The sequence below is a fragment of the Peromyscus californicus genome, unplaced genomic scaffold (assembly GCF_007827085.1).
Source record: "Peromyscus californicus insignis strain IS unplaced genomic scaffold, ASM782708v3 Scaffold_12__1_contigs__length_115047231, whole genome shotgun sequence".
Classification (NCBI taxonomy): Eukaryota; Metazoa; Chordata; class Mammalia; order Rodentia; family Cricetidae; genus Peromyscus; species Peromyscus californicus.
Window position 1 is genome coordinate 1,842,793 of NW_026294413.1, and position 14,474 is coordinate 1,857,266.

The following is a 14,474-nucleotide window of genomic DNA, read 5'->3' on the forward strand; positions in this document are numbered from 1 at the left end:
AACAGAACAGCCGCTAGATATAGAGGCCAGAAAATTGTGGCACACACGCCTTTAGCATTCCAGAGGCAGAGATCCATCCAGATCTCTGTGAGTTCAAAGCCACACTGGAAACAGCCAGGCGTGGTAACAAGAGCCTTTAATCCCAGGAAGTGATGGCATGAAGCAGAAAGGTATATAAAGCGTGAGGATCAGGAACTAGAGCTGGTTAAGCTTGTAAGCTTTTAGCAGCAGTTCAGCTGAGATTCATTCTGGATAAGGACTCAGAGACTTCCAATCTGAGGAAACAGAATCAGCTGAGGAATTGGCAAGGTGAGGTGGCTGTAGCTTGTTCTGCTTCTCTGATCTTACAGCATTCACCCTTAATACCTGGCTCCAGTTTTGTTTTTATTAATAAGACTTTTTAAGATTCATGTTACAGATTTATTCATTTCCTCCAATTGTTTGTTTGTATTTTCCTTTTTTTTTTTTTTTTTTTTTTTTTTTTGGTTTTTCAAGACAGGGTTTCTCTGTGTAGCTCTAGCTATCCTGGAACCCAGGCTAGCCTTGAATTCACAGAGATCTACCTGCCTCTGCCTCCTGTATGCTGGGATTAAAGGCCTGTGCCACTACTGCCTGGCTTTCCCGTATTTCTTTAAGGGGTTTATTCATTTTTTCTTTAAGATCTCTATCATCTTCATATAGTCAGTTTTAAGGTCCTCTTCTTGTGCTTCACTATATTGGAATATTTGGGGCCTGTAGTGGTGGGATAGCTGGGCTCTGTGGAGACAAAGTTAGTGCCCTGGCTGTTATTGTATTTTTATGCTGGCATCTAGTCATCTGAATTTGGAATGGTTATAGGTCTAGGTGCTGATTTTTTTTATTTCTCTTTGTTGGGTGGGTGTTTTGTTCCTTGGTTTCTGTTTCCTCTCTGTATTTGCAGAGAGTGTAATGGCTGTTGCCTGGTAGGGTGCCTCTGGGCTCTGACCTGGAAATGACAACCAGCAGCAGGCCTGAGACAGGGTAAACTAACAGGCATGGCTACCTAGTGTGAGATTCTAGGTTGTATTCAATATACCTTTAGTAGTATAAGTAGAGTTTCAAGTTTGATATCTTTTGATTGTATTTGGTGCTTGTTATGCTTCAAATATGACCTCCATAGAGTAGGTTCATGTGTTTGAACACCTTGTCCTCGTTACTGTTTGGGGAGGTTGCAGAACCTTTAAAAGGGGCTTAGATGGAAGTGGCTAGGGGGCAGGGAATGAGCCTTGAGGCCTATACCTGGTTATAACCAAGCAGCTTCACACTCCTGCTGCAGTCAAAAGCTTCTACTGCCTTTCCCCACTGTGATGTACTATACTCTTCAAACTATCAGCCACAATAAACGTTTCCTGCCTTAATATGCTCTGTCAGGTGTTTGTTCACCACAAAGAGTTACTAACATGGTGATTATCTTCTAAGTACTCCTGTTGATTGTCCTACGTTGAGCCTAGCTAGTTACTGTAGCTCCCATGCCCCCTCCCATTGAGCCTTGCTTTTTCTTGGCCATGGGCCACCCCCACCCCCACTTCCAGTAACCAGACCTTGGCCTTGAGCTTGAATTTATGATGTGATTTGGCTCTCTGTCCTAAAGAAATTGATGGGTAAGCTTCTAAATAAAATACATTTGGCAACCTACCTAGGAACCTCACTTGTGTTTAATTTCTTCATTTTGAGTAGGTCACACTTCTAAGTAGAAGAGTTGTTTAAATGGGTTAAATTCTTATCTTTCTCCAGTATTTTGGTAGCAAACTACCTAGCGGTGTAGAGAATGACTTTGTGCAGTATTTTAAATTGCTCTCCCAGGCTTCTTCTGACATAGTTTTTATGTTGGGAATGCAAAGTTTATGTTAAATTGAGCTGGAAATACGATTCACCAGTAGGGCACATGCCTACCATTGAAGTTTTGAGTTTGATACCCAGAACACACAACACACACACACACACACACACACACACACACACACACACACACACACACACACAGAGTGTTACTATAGCTTGAGTTGTCCTTGAAAAATAAAACAGTGTTATAGTGTAGACATTCCTGTTTCAAACAGTTGGAGTACTTCTAATAAAAAGTTCCAAGATGCAAAGGAGTCATGCTGTAGACAAATGAAGGAAAGGGAGAGCAGTCTTCAGGCAAGGACTGCTTTTCTGCCCAAGTTGACTCAAAGTAAAACAGCAAGGGGCAGAGGCACACTGGAAATTACCCATCTTCAACCAGACCTAGATGTTCCATTTCCCTGCATCTGCATCTCCCACTAACAAAGGGTGAGTTAGGACAAGACCTGGATTGTTAGCTCTTCCCTTCTTGACTAGAGTGCTTGCTCAAGTCAGAGTAAACACATTGTGAGCAGTTGCCAAGTATGAGTTAAAAGCATGCTCCCCTCCAGTAGCCTGGAAAGTACTCCAAAAGCCATATCATTTGCTGTGTTTTTTAGCCAAGTGTGGGCAGTCATTGCTTAGTCAGTAGTTAGCATGGTTGGAGTCCTAGGTGGGTGAAAAAAAGTTATGGCTGTATGTGCCAGTGTCTGGGCAACCTGCATTCCGTACCTCCTCTGCCTGCTGACCCAGACTTGGCCTCCTTTTCTTGAACCTATATAGCATATGCAGAGGAACATGTCTTACTCTGTTTCATTGTGAGTCAGGTTCCAGAAAGTGATTGAGTTTAACAGGGTAGCATAAGTCCATTTCAGAAAGACTGCAGGAACTGGCTGCTTGTGGAAACTCTGATGATGAGGAACCTGTTTCTGATTAGGAGGCATGTTGAATTCCCTGATAACATTTGCAAAGACAGGAGGCTCAGTGGCTTACAAGCTGCCTCCCTTTTTTTGCATGTGCTCATTAGTTTTTATTTTTGAAATAGGGTTGTTGTAGTTCATGATGGCCTTGAATTTGCCATCTTTCTTCATGAATTCTAGAATTATAGGTGTGTACCACTATGCCTGACTCACTGGTGTTTTCGATATCAACTCTTTATTAATTTACACACAAAGTTGGAAAGTATCACTGTGCCCTCCTCCAGAGAGTAGTATCCTACCCTCAACTGCTCCCCACCTTGCTGAGATGGAGCTTGCAAATTCCAGATCCCATTTCAGGCTTACAGCTGTCTGAACATGCCTCCCTGGGTAACAGGCCTGAGTCACCTCCTAGAATCTGGAGCACTTGGCCCTCTTTTGTTGACCTCTGGTTGGGTGTTGACCAGCAATGATGGCAGAGACTAGCACTGAGTGAGATGCCTGTAGGTTTACACACAGACTATGTTGCACAGTGGGTGCTTAATGGCCCACACTTTGTGCAGCCTGGACCATGAACTTGAGAGTAGAACTGAAGCATTTAAGCCTGGAATCTGGCCGAAATCAGCAGTCTCGAAGTGGACACCCTGTTGGATTTAGCTTGAGCTGCAGGTGGCACCAGTGGGTTATTAGCACCTTCCAACATCTGGAGCTACCTGCTCAACCTGTTGACAGGAGTCTGGCTGCTGAACCACCTGCTGGAATAGCAAGGGCCAGCATGTCACCATCCCAATCTACCTGGCCTGTATGCACAAGGTTCCTTCCAGGCTCAATGTTTGGGGATTTTTTCAGTCACTTTCATACTCAGAATGGGCAAAAGTGAAGAGAAGACTGCACTGTGTCTGCACTGTTGGTCACTGTACTTTGAAGATGGTATGTAACTGCCTTAAGTTTTTAATTACACAGATATATATGGAGGGGCATGTGTACCACAACATGCATGTAGAGGTCAGGATTTGGTTCTGCCCTTCCACCACATGGTTCCCAGGCATCAAACTTGGGTCATTAGGTTTGGTGTCAAGGACCTTTCTTTACCTTTACTTGCTGAGTCTTTAAAGTAACACAGCATGAAAAATATTTTTGTCATAACCAAAGCATTAAAAATTCACAGAATGGTGGCCAAGGCCACATTTGTGTAGGCCATTGTGGCATCAGGGCCATAAAGGTTTGTTTTCCCAGACCTCAAGAATCTGGAGCTTTGAACACATCAGCAAGCCATACCTGATTTCAGTAGCCAGTGCTACTAATGTGAGGACAGTGTTTGACTGTCTCCTTTCTGGGGTAGTGGTAAAGTTGGTGAGGCTGGCTCCAGCAGGTAGGTCTTGTCTACTATAAAGAACCAAGCAAGCAACCAAGTGAGAACATCAAAGCATCTGCAGGATGTGTCCAGCTCTCCCTGGCAAGATGCCCAGGACCTTACTGCCTGCTCCTGCTCACAAGTCAGGGCCAGGTTTAAAGTTCACAGCATCTTGTTTTTTCACCTGTTTCCTACAGTTCTAAGAGACTTGTTAATAATTAATGAGTAACTATATCAGGTACCCATCCTTTTCTTCAAGGTAAATAGGATTACTATGGGTATATTTGTGTGTACTCCAGGCCACTGGATGGTAAGGGTGATATTTAGTAGAGGTGGTAAAGACAGGGGCTGTGGTTGGCATTGTGTTTAGTTGTGATCGATGTGCTTGCCTTTTGTGAACTTGGTGCAGCCGACTTTGACACAGATGGTGGATGATGAAAGCAAGTGAAGACTCCATTTATAATTGCTTTGGTGGGGGTCTGCAGCACAGGAGTTCCTGGTTCTGGAATGACTCCTCCTGCAGCCAGTGCTGAGTGGTAGACACATCTGACCACTTGTTTCTATCATGGTCTTCACGTGACAACTGGCAGATTGCTAGTGGCTTGATTTATCATGTGGAAAAATTGAAGTGATGACATCCAGCATTTACTAACACTTCTTTGTGTCACTAAATACAAACAGGATGGATATTTTATTGAAGTACCATTTTAGAAGGTGGTTCTTATGCTAGAAAGTGACATTCATTTAAAATCCTTTAGCAAATTAATGTTGGAAGACTTTAAGCCTTAGCTCTTGTCTTACTTGGTCTTACCTGCTGCGTGTCTGAAGTAGGGACTGAATATGTGTGCTAGTCGTGATTTAGACTACATTAATAAAGTCAAAATCCTGCCTTTTACACTCCTGCCGCCAGGTGGCTAGTGAAAAAACCAATCAAGACCAATCCAGCTGTTACTCAAATCTTAAATCGGTCTTAAATCTAGTTCATTCGGCAGAGCATAAGACTCTTAATCTCAGGGTCGTGGGTTTATGACCCACCAAACCCACGATGTAATATGAATTTCTAAAGGTCTTATCATAAAAAACCTGGAGCCAGATATTGGTGTAAATGCTGAAAGATCAGAGGACAAAGGAACAAGCCATCTCTTACATCTAAGACTCCTCAGCCTGAAAAGCCTCTAGTTCCTGTCTTCTCACACCTTATATACCTTTCTCTGCCCAGCCATCACTTCCTGGGATTAAAGGCATGTGTGCTTCCCAAGCAAAAGCAGATCTCAAGTGCTGGGATTAAAGGTGTGTGCCACCACTGCCTGGCTCTATTTCTCTGCTAGACTGAGTCAATCTCAGATAGTTCAGGGTGACTTTGAACTCAGAGATCCAAATCGATCTCTGCCTCTCGAGTGCTAGGATTAAAGGTGTGTGCCACTTTAATGTGTGACCACTGCCTGACCTCTGTGTTTAATTCAGTGGCTTGTTTTGTTCTCTGATCTTCAGGCAAATTTTATTAGGATACACAACATATCACCACATCCAGCAATTATGTAAAGGTCTTGGAATCACTTTTAATTCTGCTTCAGTGATGAAATATGAAACTAGATGGATTGTACTACAGAAAAGCAAACTGCTGAGTGACAGCATTTCAGGCAGTACCCTGCCAGATGGACATTTCTATGGTGTTTTTGGCTTTTAAATATTGACACTGTTAACTAGCCAGGTTTTGCTGAGCTAAAGCATTTGGAGACACTGAGCCTACTCTATCTTTGGGCTGGATAGACATTATTCTAGGTTGTAACAAAGTTTGAGACAAAGGTTCTACTTTGGGCTCTTCAATTCTATTCAGGGGCACCTCAGTCCTGATACTGTAGGCCTACCACCTGGTCTTTACTGTATCTGTGACATCATCCACAGAGACACTGCATAAAACTACTCAGTACAGGTTCTGGAGCTCCCAGCTAACCTGAAGCTGAACAGCCATGTGTGGCTGTCTAGACTGCACATGTGTGGTAAGACGAGGGAATTGGGCTTACTTCTATAGGAATGAAGTTAGAATGAAGACAGCAACATATGGCATAGACCCTGCATCCCTCAGTGTTTGCAAAGAGAAAGGCAGTCCTTCCCATAGACATAAAACCTTACCCATCCCCTGGCCAATGTCATGTGTCTACCCAGCCCCTTTTGTGCATCTAGCTGCTCTTTGGATCTTTAATTTATTCATTTTGACAAATAACCTCTTGCTCGTACAACAGTTCACTCTCAACTTGCTTCTCTGATTCAAAGTGAACATGAGTGCCTTAATCCTCTAATGGGAATTAATTGCTTGTTTCAGTACTTAACTCTGATCCTTTCCCAATCCCCACAGGGACAAGTTGCTTCCTGAAGGATCCGTGTGTACTGTTCAAAACACAATCAGAAAAGGTAATGATGTTTTTCTTATGAAAGAAGCCAGAAATGCAGAACATTCATTTTGCACTACATAAGTAGTGTTCTCAAAATGATTTTATATTGGAAAGAATTCATTAACCAAATGTTTGAGAAAAGGCTAGCCTCTCTTGCCTAGTTATTTTTTTATAGAAATATGCTATTGTTTTCTTTAGAAGAAAGTTGCTGATTTTCTACAGTTTAAAGTAGAAAACCACTGTCCACATCCTGATTCCATGGTATAGTGACCCCTTCCTGAGACTGCTTCTTGGTTCTGAAACAACCACTTGATAAGGCTTAAATCCCTCTCTCACCAAAACATTTACCATAACAGTCTCAGGAGCTTAGTTGAGAATCCTGCAGTAAGCATTTGGGGAAGGAGGAGCTGGAGTGGAGACCTGGGGAAATGAGAAGGAAGGGTCAGGGGGAAGAGGAATCCAAGGTCATTGGATGCCTAGGGCAGGCAGTCAGTGCTCAATAGAGAGTAATTCATTGGGAAACACGATGAACCCAATTTTTAAAAAAAGAGAAAACAAAAGCTCAGAGACTTAAAATAATATTCTCAAAAATCTACAGTTGTTGTGTGCAGGTCACAACCTGGCTCTGTATCTTGAATGTCCACCTGTGGGTATCCTGTCTGATGCTCACTGAGGAGACTGGGTCCACATTGTGTCTGATGAAGCAGAATACTCATCCTTCAGTGTCATGGTTCAGGCTGACTTGGGGCTATCAAGTTAACATTCACCAAGACAAACAGCCATTTTTGTTTTGTGCTTTCCACCCCTTATTATTAAACTAAGTTCTTGCATTTTTATACAGGACTAATTAAATCTAGCGTCATGGAAAGAACTAACATTGCACAGTGTGGGGGAGGGACAATTTGAAGACATAATTAGGCTTTACTCTCAGAAAACAACATCCTTTTTCACAGTGGCCATCCCTAGGGGCCAGAAGCATCAGAGCAGGGTTCTCCCATCCCTGCTAGGGACTATGAACTTTTCTTTTTTTCTCCCCCCGCCCCCCTTCTTTTGAGAACTCTCTGTTCAGATCCCAGTCCCATTTTTTGAATTGGTCATTTGTTTTGCTTTTAATTCTTTTTTTTGAGTTCTTTATATATTAATGGATATTAATCCTCTGCTAGATATATAAGTGGCTAAGATTCTCTCCCATTCTTCAGGCTTCCTCTGTTGATTGTTTCTTTAGCTGAACAGAAGCTTTTTAATTTTATGAAGTCTCACTTGTCCGTTTTGGCCTTAATTCTTGGGCAGATGGAGTCTTACTCAGAAAGTCCTTTCCTGCACCTATATCATGTAGGGGCCTGCATATGTTTTCTTCTAGCAGTTTCAATGTTTCAGATTTACATTTCAGTCCTTGACCCATGTGGAGTTAGTTTTCATGCACGGTTATAGATAAGGGTCTAATTCATTCTTCTGCACATGGACATTAGTTTTTCCAGCATCATTTGTTGAAGATGCTTTCTTTTCTCAAGTCTAAGTTTTTGGCATCTTTGTCAATTATTACATGACTGAAGTTACATATACTCACTTTTGGGTCTTCGATTTTGTTCCATTGGTCTGTTTTTGTGCAAGTACCATGTTTTTATTACTATGGCTCTGCAGTGTATCTTCAAATCTAAACTGTTAATCCCTCCAGCATTGTTCTTTTTGCTGTGGATTGTTTTGGCTGAGGTCTTTTGTAGTTTCATATGAGTTGTAGGATTTCTCTTATTCCTGTAAATAATGAAATGGGAATTTTTATTGGGATTGCATTGAATCTGTAAATAGCTTTTGGTAAAATGGTCATTTTTACATTAATTCTAATTCATGAGCAAGGGATGTCTTTTCATTTTCTAGTGTCTCTATCTCTTTCTTCAGAGGTTTAAAGTGTTCATTGTAGAGGTTCTTCATTTTCTTAGTTAGGTTAATTCCTAGATATTTTAATTTCTTTGAGGCTATTGTGAATGGAAATGTGTCCATGATTTCTATGCGTGTTTGTTGTTGGTGTATAGAAAAGGTGTGTGTAAGTTGATTCTGTATCCTCTCACATTGCTGAATTTGTTTTTGTTTCTAGAAGTTTTCTGGTAGAATTTTGGGGATCTTGGAGGTATAGTATTAGTTCATCTGCAAATAGGGATAGTTTGACTTCTTTCCCCACTTGTATCCCTTTGGATTCCTTCTGTTTGTTCCCTTTTTGTTCCAGCCAGTACTTTGAGCAAATATCAAAAAGAAGTAGAGATAGTGGACAGCCCTGTCTCATTTCTAACTTCCGTGAGATTGCTTCAAGCTTTTCTCCATTTAAGATGATGTTGCTGTAGATTTCTCATATATAGCTTTTGTGTTGAGGTATATTACCTCTAGTCCTACATTCTCTAGGACTTCCAGGACACAGGAAAACTTCAGCTACAGACTTCTGTAATGAAGGTATGTTGGATTTTGTCAAAAGCCTTTTCTGCATCTTATTGAGGTAATCATGTGATTTTTGTCTTTTAAGTCAACTTATGTGGTTTGTTGCATGTGTTCACTTGGGTATATTGAACTATCCTATATTTCAGGGAAAAAAGCCAAGTTGGTCATGGTGTGTGATCTTTATATATATATATATGTCTGTATTCTTTTTACAAGTATTTTATTGAGCTTTTTAGAGTCTATGTTCATCAGATATATTGGCCTGTATTTTTCTTCATTGAGTCTTTACCTGGTTCTGGTGTTAGAGTGATAGAAGGGTTTGGATTGGGAGTACTCCTCCTCCTCTCTTTTCTTTCCTTCTTTTTATCCTTGAATAGTTTAAGGATTGGCTATAGGTCTTTTTTGAAAGAATTCTGCTGTGCCCTGGACTTCTCTTAACTGGAAGGATATTTATTACTATTTTAATCCCCTCATTTGATATAGGTCTTTTTACGTTATTGACTTCTTTAATTTTGGTGATTTGGCTGAATCTAGAAATTCATCCATTTCTTCTAGGTTTTTTAGCCTAATGAAGTATAGGTTTTTAAAGTATTCCTTTATAATACTCTGAGTTTCTTTAGTGTCTGTTTCCTATTTCCCTGTTCATTTCTGATTCTGTTAATTTGGATTCTTTATTTCTTTTGGTTAGTTGGGCCAAGGTTCTATACTTTGATTTGTCTTCTCAAAGAGCCAGCTCTTAGATTTGATGATTCTTTGTATTGTTTTCTTTGTTTCTATTTCATTGATATCTCCTTTTATTCTTGCCATGACTGAGTTTGGATTTGGTTTGTTCTTATTTTCCAACTTTTGTAGTTGCATCAACTAAGCCATTTATTTGTGCTCTTTTTGAATTATTTTTTGGGGAGGTGGTGGAGAGACAAGGTTTCTACATAGTCCTGGCTGTTCTGGAACTTGCTACATACATCAGGCTGACATGGAACTCAGAGATCTACCTGCCTCTGCCTCCAGAGTGCTTGGATTAAAGGCGTGCGCCACCATGCCTTTAGTTTTAACATCGACATGTATAGGAGCTACATTTACCTTGTAGGAGTGTTTTCAATGGTTTCCAGAGGTTTTGTTATACTTTCATTCTCATTTAGTTCCAGGAAGTTGTTTATTTCTTTCTTGGTTTCTTCTTTGACCCATTCATTCATCATTCATTAATGAGTTTTTAATCTCCTTTAGTGTGTGTACTGACTAGAGATTTGTTTGCTGTCAGTTTTAAGATATTTTTAGTTTTGGGTTTTTTTGTTTTTGTTTTTGTTTTTGTTTTTGTTTTTGTTTTTGTTTTTTTTTTTTTTTTTTTTGAGACAGGGTTTCTCTGTGTAGTTTTGGAGCCTATCCTGGATCTCACTCTGTGGACCAGGCTGGCCTCGAACTCACAGAGATCCACCTAGCTCTGCCTCCTGAGTGCTGGGATTAAAGGCATGCACCACCACCACCTGGCTCAGTTTTAAGTTTTATTGCTTTGTGGTCAGATAGGGTACAAGGATTGATTTCAGTCTTTTTGAATTTATAAAGAGTTTTTGTCCTAGAATGTGGTCCATTTTAAAAAAGCTTCCATGTGCTGTTAAGTAGAATGTATATTCTTTGGTGTTTGGGTGGAATATTTTTATACACACGCGCGCGCGTGCGTGTGTGTGTGTGTGTGTGTGTGTGTGTGTGTGTTAAGTCCATTTGGTGTATGATGTCAATGTCAATTCTGATGTTTCACTGTTTTTGTTCAGATGACTTGTTTGAATGAGAATGGCCTCCCCAGAGGCTCATATTTGAATGTTTGGTCCCTGGTTGGGCAAACTGTTTGGGGAAAGATTAGGAGATATGGCCTTGTTGGAGCAGATGTGTCATTGGGGGTGGGCTTTAAGGTATCAAAAGCCCACCCCAGACTCTCTCTGCCTCCAACTCATAGATAAGATGTAAATTTTTCACTACTGCTCCAGCCAGTGCCTTGCCTACCTGCTTGCCACCGTGCTTCCCCACAATGGTGATTTTGAACTAACTCTCTGAAACTATAAGCAAACCCCCAATTAAATGCTTTCTTTTATAAACTGTCTTGGCCATGGTGTCTCTTCACAGCAATAGAACAGTAACTAAGACACCCGTCTATTGGAAAAATTGCTATATTGAAATCACTTACTATTAATGGGTTCATATTAACCTGTGTCTTTAAATCTCAGTAGTAGAAATGAAATTTTATGAAGTTGGGCACCCCGGAATTTGGTGCCTGTATGTTTAAGATGGTAATGTCATCTTAGCTAACTGCTCCCTTGATAAGGACGAAGTGTCCCTCTTTCTCTCTTCTGATTAGCATGTTGTGTCAGGTATTAGGATAGCGACACCGGCTTGCTTCCAGGTCCATTCTGTTTGGAGTACTTTTGTCCATCCTTTTACTCTAACTCAGTGCCTATCTTTAAGGCTGAGTTGTGTTTCTTGTAGACAATAGATGGATTTTGTTTTTTGATCCATTCAGTCAGCTTGTCTTTTGATTGGAGAATTGAGGCATTGATATTTAAAGTTATTATTGAAATGTGTGTGTTAATTGCAGTCATTGTGTTATTTTTAGTGTTGTTGTGTTCTCATTGATAATTTGTGTTTTAATAATTGTGGCTCTCCATTTCTTTCCACAGTCTATCAGCTATGCTCATTCCTCTCTTCAGCCCAAAAGATTGCTCCATTTTCTTTACATTTGGTTTGTTGAATATAATTTTAGGTTGCTTATATTGTGAAAAGTTTTTCTTTCTCCTTCAATTATGTCAGATAGTCTTGCTGTGTATATCAGTCTATGCTGACCATCATGGTCTTTTAGGAATTGGAATGCATTGCTTCAGGCTCTTCTGGCTTTCAAACTTTCTATTGAGAAATCAGCTGTTACTCTAATCAGTTTTTCTTCATATATAACTTGGATTTTGTTTCTCTTGTAGCTTTCATTATACATTCTTTGTATGTGTATTTAGTGCGTTAACTATGATATGTTGTGGAGATTTCCTTTTCTGATCTTGTATATTTGGTGTTATGTATGCTTCTTGTATCTGTAGGGATGTGTCTTTCCTAGTTTGGGGAAGATTTATTTATGATCTTGTTGAAGATCTGGTCTATGCCATTGACTTGGGAGTCTTCTTCCTCATCTGTGCCTACAATTCGAAGTTTTGTTTTTTTTTTTATGGTGTCTCACATTTCCTGTATATTCCTTTGTGTTTTTCTTTGATTCTTGATATGTTTTCTGCTCATTCACTCTACTTGTAAGGCTTTTTGAGTTTTCTAGTTGAGTTATCAGGTTTTACAATTCCATCCTCATTTCAGCTTCAATGTTTATATCTCCTAATTGAATTCCATTCTCGAAAGTCCTAGGTTGTCTTTGTCATTTCCATCAGTCTTATGTTTGTGCTTTCTTGGGCTTCACTCAGACTTATTCTCTTTTATTTCATTGAGTTGTTTGTATCTTCTTTAAATTCCTTGAATTCTTTGATGAAATTTATGATTGTCCTGGGTTCATCTAAGTAATTCTCACTGGCAAACACATCTATAGGACTGGTAGATTTTAGAGAGTAGATACTGGCTATCTTTCATATTGTTTGTAGTTTTGCAGTATCTGGGCACATGGACTTCTTTTGTTAGTTCTGAGTCTGATATGGACAGAGCAGGTTGGGACAGAAGAGAGGACGTGTGGATGGATTGGGCCTAGAATTTGGAAATGGCTTCAGATGGACAGTTGGGGCGGGGGAGCTGAGCTAGTGTACAGGAATTGCCTCTTGCACCTAGCCTAGAGTATGGGGGTAGATCTGGCTGAGTGGAAAGGTTGAAAGTGTTATGGGAGGGACCTTTGGGTTATGTGGTATGAATATAAAGGTAGGGTGGTTCCAGGCAGAACTGTAGGGATTGATTGCAGTGCAGGAGAAGTGGCCAAACAGAACCTGGGTACTGGCAGATGTGGGACCTGGGCTAGACCTGGCAGGTTGGGGAGGATCGTGGTGATTCACCTGGCTATACCCTGGAGAAAGGTGTTGAAGCTCTAGCTGAGTGGAGGGGTTGGAAGTGGAGATAGAAATAGAGGGACCTGTGGTTGGTGGCAAGGAGTGTGGTTCCTGACTGGAGATAGATCACAGTGCAGGCAGGGGTGGCCAGACTAGGCCAGGGACCTGGATGTGGGACTTGGGCTAGGTCTGGTGGGTTGTGCAGAGGGCTCATGGACAGGTGGTGACAGGGAGGCTCATTGGGTTAGACTCTGGAGAAGCATGTGGGAGTGCTTGCTGGGCAGACAAGTTGGATGTGCTGCAGAAAGGATCTGTGGATGGTGGCAGGTAGGGTGAGTCTGCGCTAGACCCTCAACACTGTCTTTAAAATAGATATATTGCTAATAGCCTGAAAACAAACCTAGTAGAGAAATGGGATAGGAGAGAGGGTCTAGAAGTAGAACCTTGCATGTATAGTTTAAAAAAAAAAATCTGCAGGAAATTCCAAGACCATTTTGTGTGGACAGGCAGCTCTTTCAGCAAATGATACTATATATCTATATGCAAGTTAATGAAGTCAGACCTTTACATAAAAACAAAAAGTAAAGTCAAAATGGATCAAAGACCTAAATTTAAGAGCTTAAGTTAGAAAAGCCACATGACTAGCTGAGTGTGGTGGTACACACCTTTAATCCCAGCACTCGAGAAGCAGAGGCAAGTGAATCTCTGTGAGTTCGAGGCCAGCTTGGTCTACAAAGGGAGTTCCAGGACAGCCAGGGCTACACAGAGAAACCCTATCTCAAAAAACGAGATAAAAAAAAAAAAGAAAGAAAGAAAAGCCACATGACATTGGGTTTGAGAATGATTTATTGGATATGACACCAAAATTTATAGGCAACAAAATTAAAAATAAATTGGAATACATTAAAATTTAAAATTGATGTGCATTAGTAGACATAATTAGCAGAATGACAAGGTAACCTACAGATGTGAGAAAGTAAGTGTAGATTATGTATCCAAAGAGGATGATTATCCATTCTTTAAAGCATGGCACAAACAGTTTAGCAAAGACTTTGAAAAGACAGTCCTCAGAGATATACAAATGGCCACTCAAGTGCATGCAAAGATGCTGATGGCCACCATCCACCAAGGACACCAAATCAGACTCACAGGGATACACTACTGAATACTCACAGAGATGGCCACCATGCACTGAGGACACCAAATCAGACTCACAGTGATACACTACTGAATACTCATGGAGATGGCCACCATCTAGAAGCAACCACTGCTGACGGAGAAGTGAGGTTGGAACCTGTGCTATTTTGGTAGAAAGGTACAACAGCCACAGAAAACAGTACTCAGAACACAGAAAACAATTACTGTGTGAACCAACTACTTCTGGATAAGTATACTCAAACTTAATGAAAGCAGGATCTAAAAGAGGTAGCCTGCACATCCATGTTCACAGAAGCATTCATTATTGACAGCAGCCAATCCAAGTGTCCATCAACAGATAGGGTAAGAAAACTGTGGGATGTCTGTATGGTGGAAT

The 14,474-nt window shown here is 40.7% G+C and overlaps 1 protein-coding gene across 4 annotated transcripts in view; it reads left to right on the forward strand.

The window, feature by feature from the left end:
- Ggact (gamma-glutamylamine cyclotransferase) overlaps positions 1 to 14,474 on the forward strand; it is a 39,084-nt gene that overhangs the window by 20,699 nt on the left and 3,911 nt on the right. For all 4 annotated transcript variants that reach the window (XM_052732388.1, XM_052732386.1, XM_052732385.1 and 1 more), the window contains exon 2: positions 6,467 to 6,522. The gene's annotated coding sequence lies outside the window, so the exon portion shown is untranslated. The remainder of the gene's footprint in view (positions 1 to 6,466; positions 6,523 to 14,474) is intronic.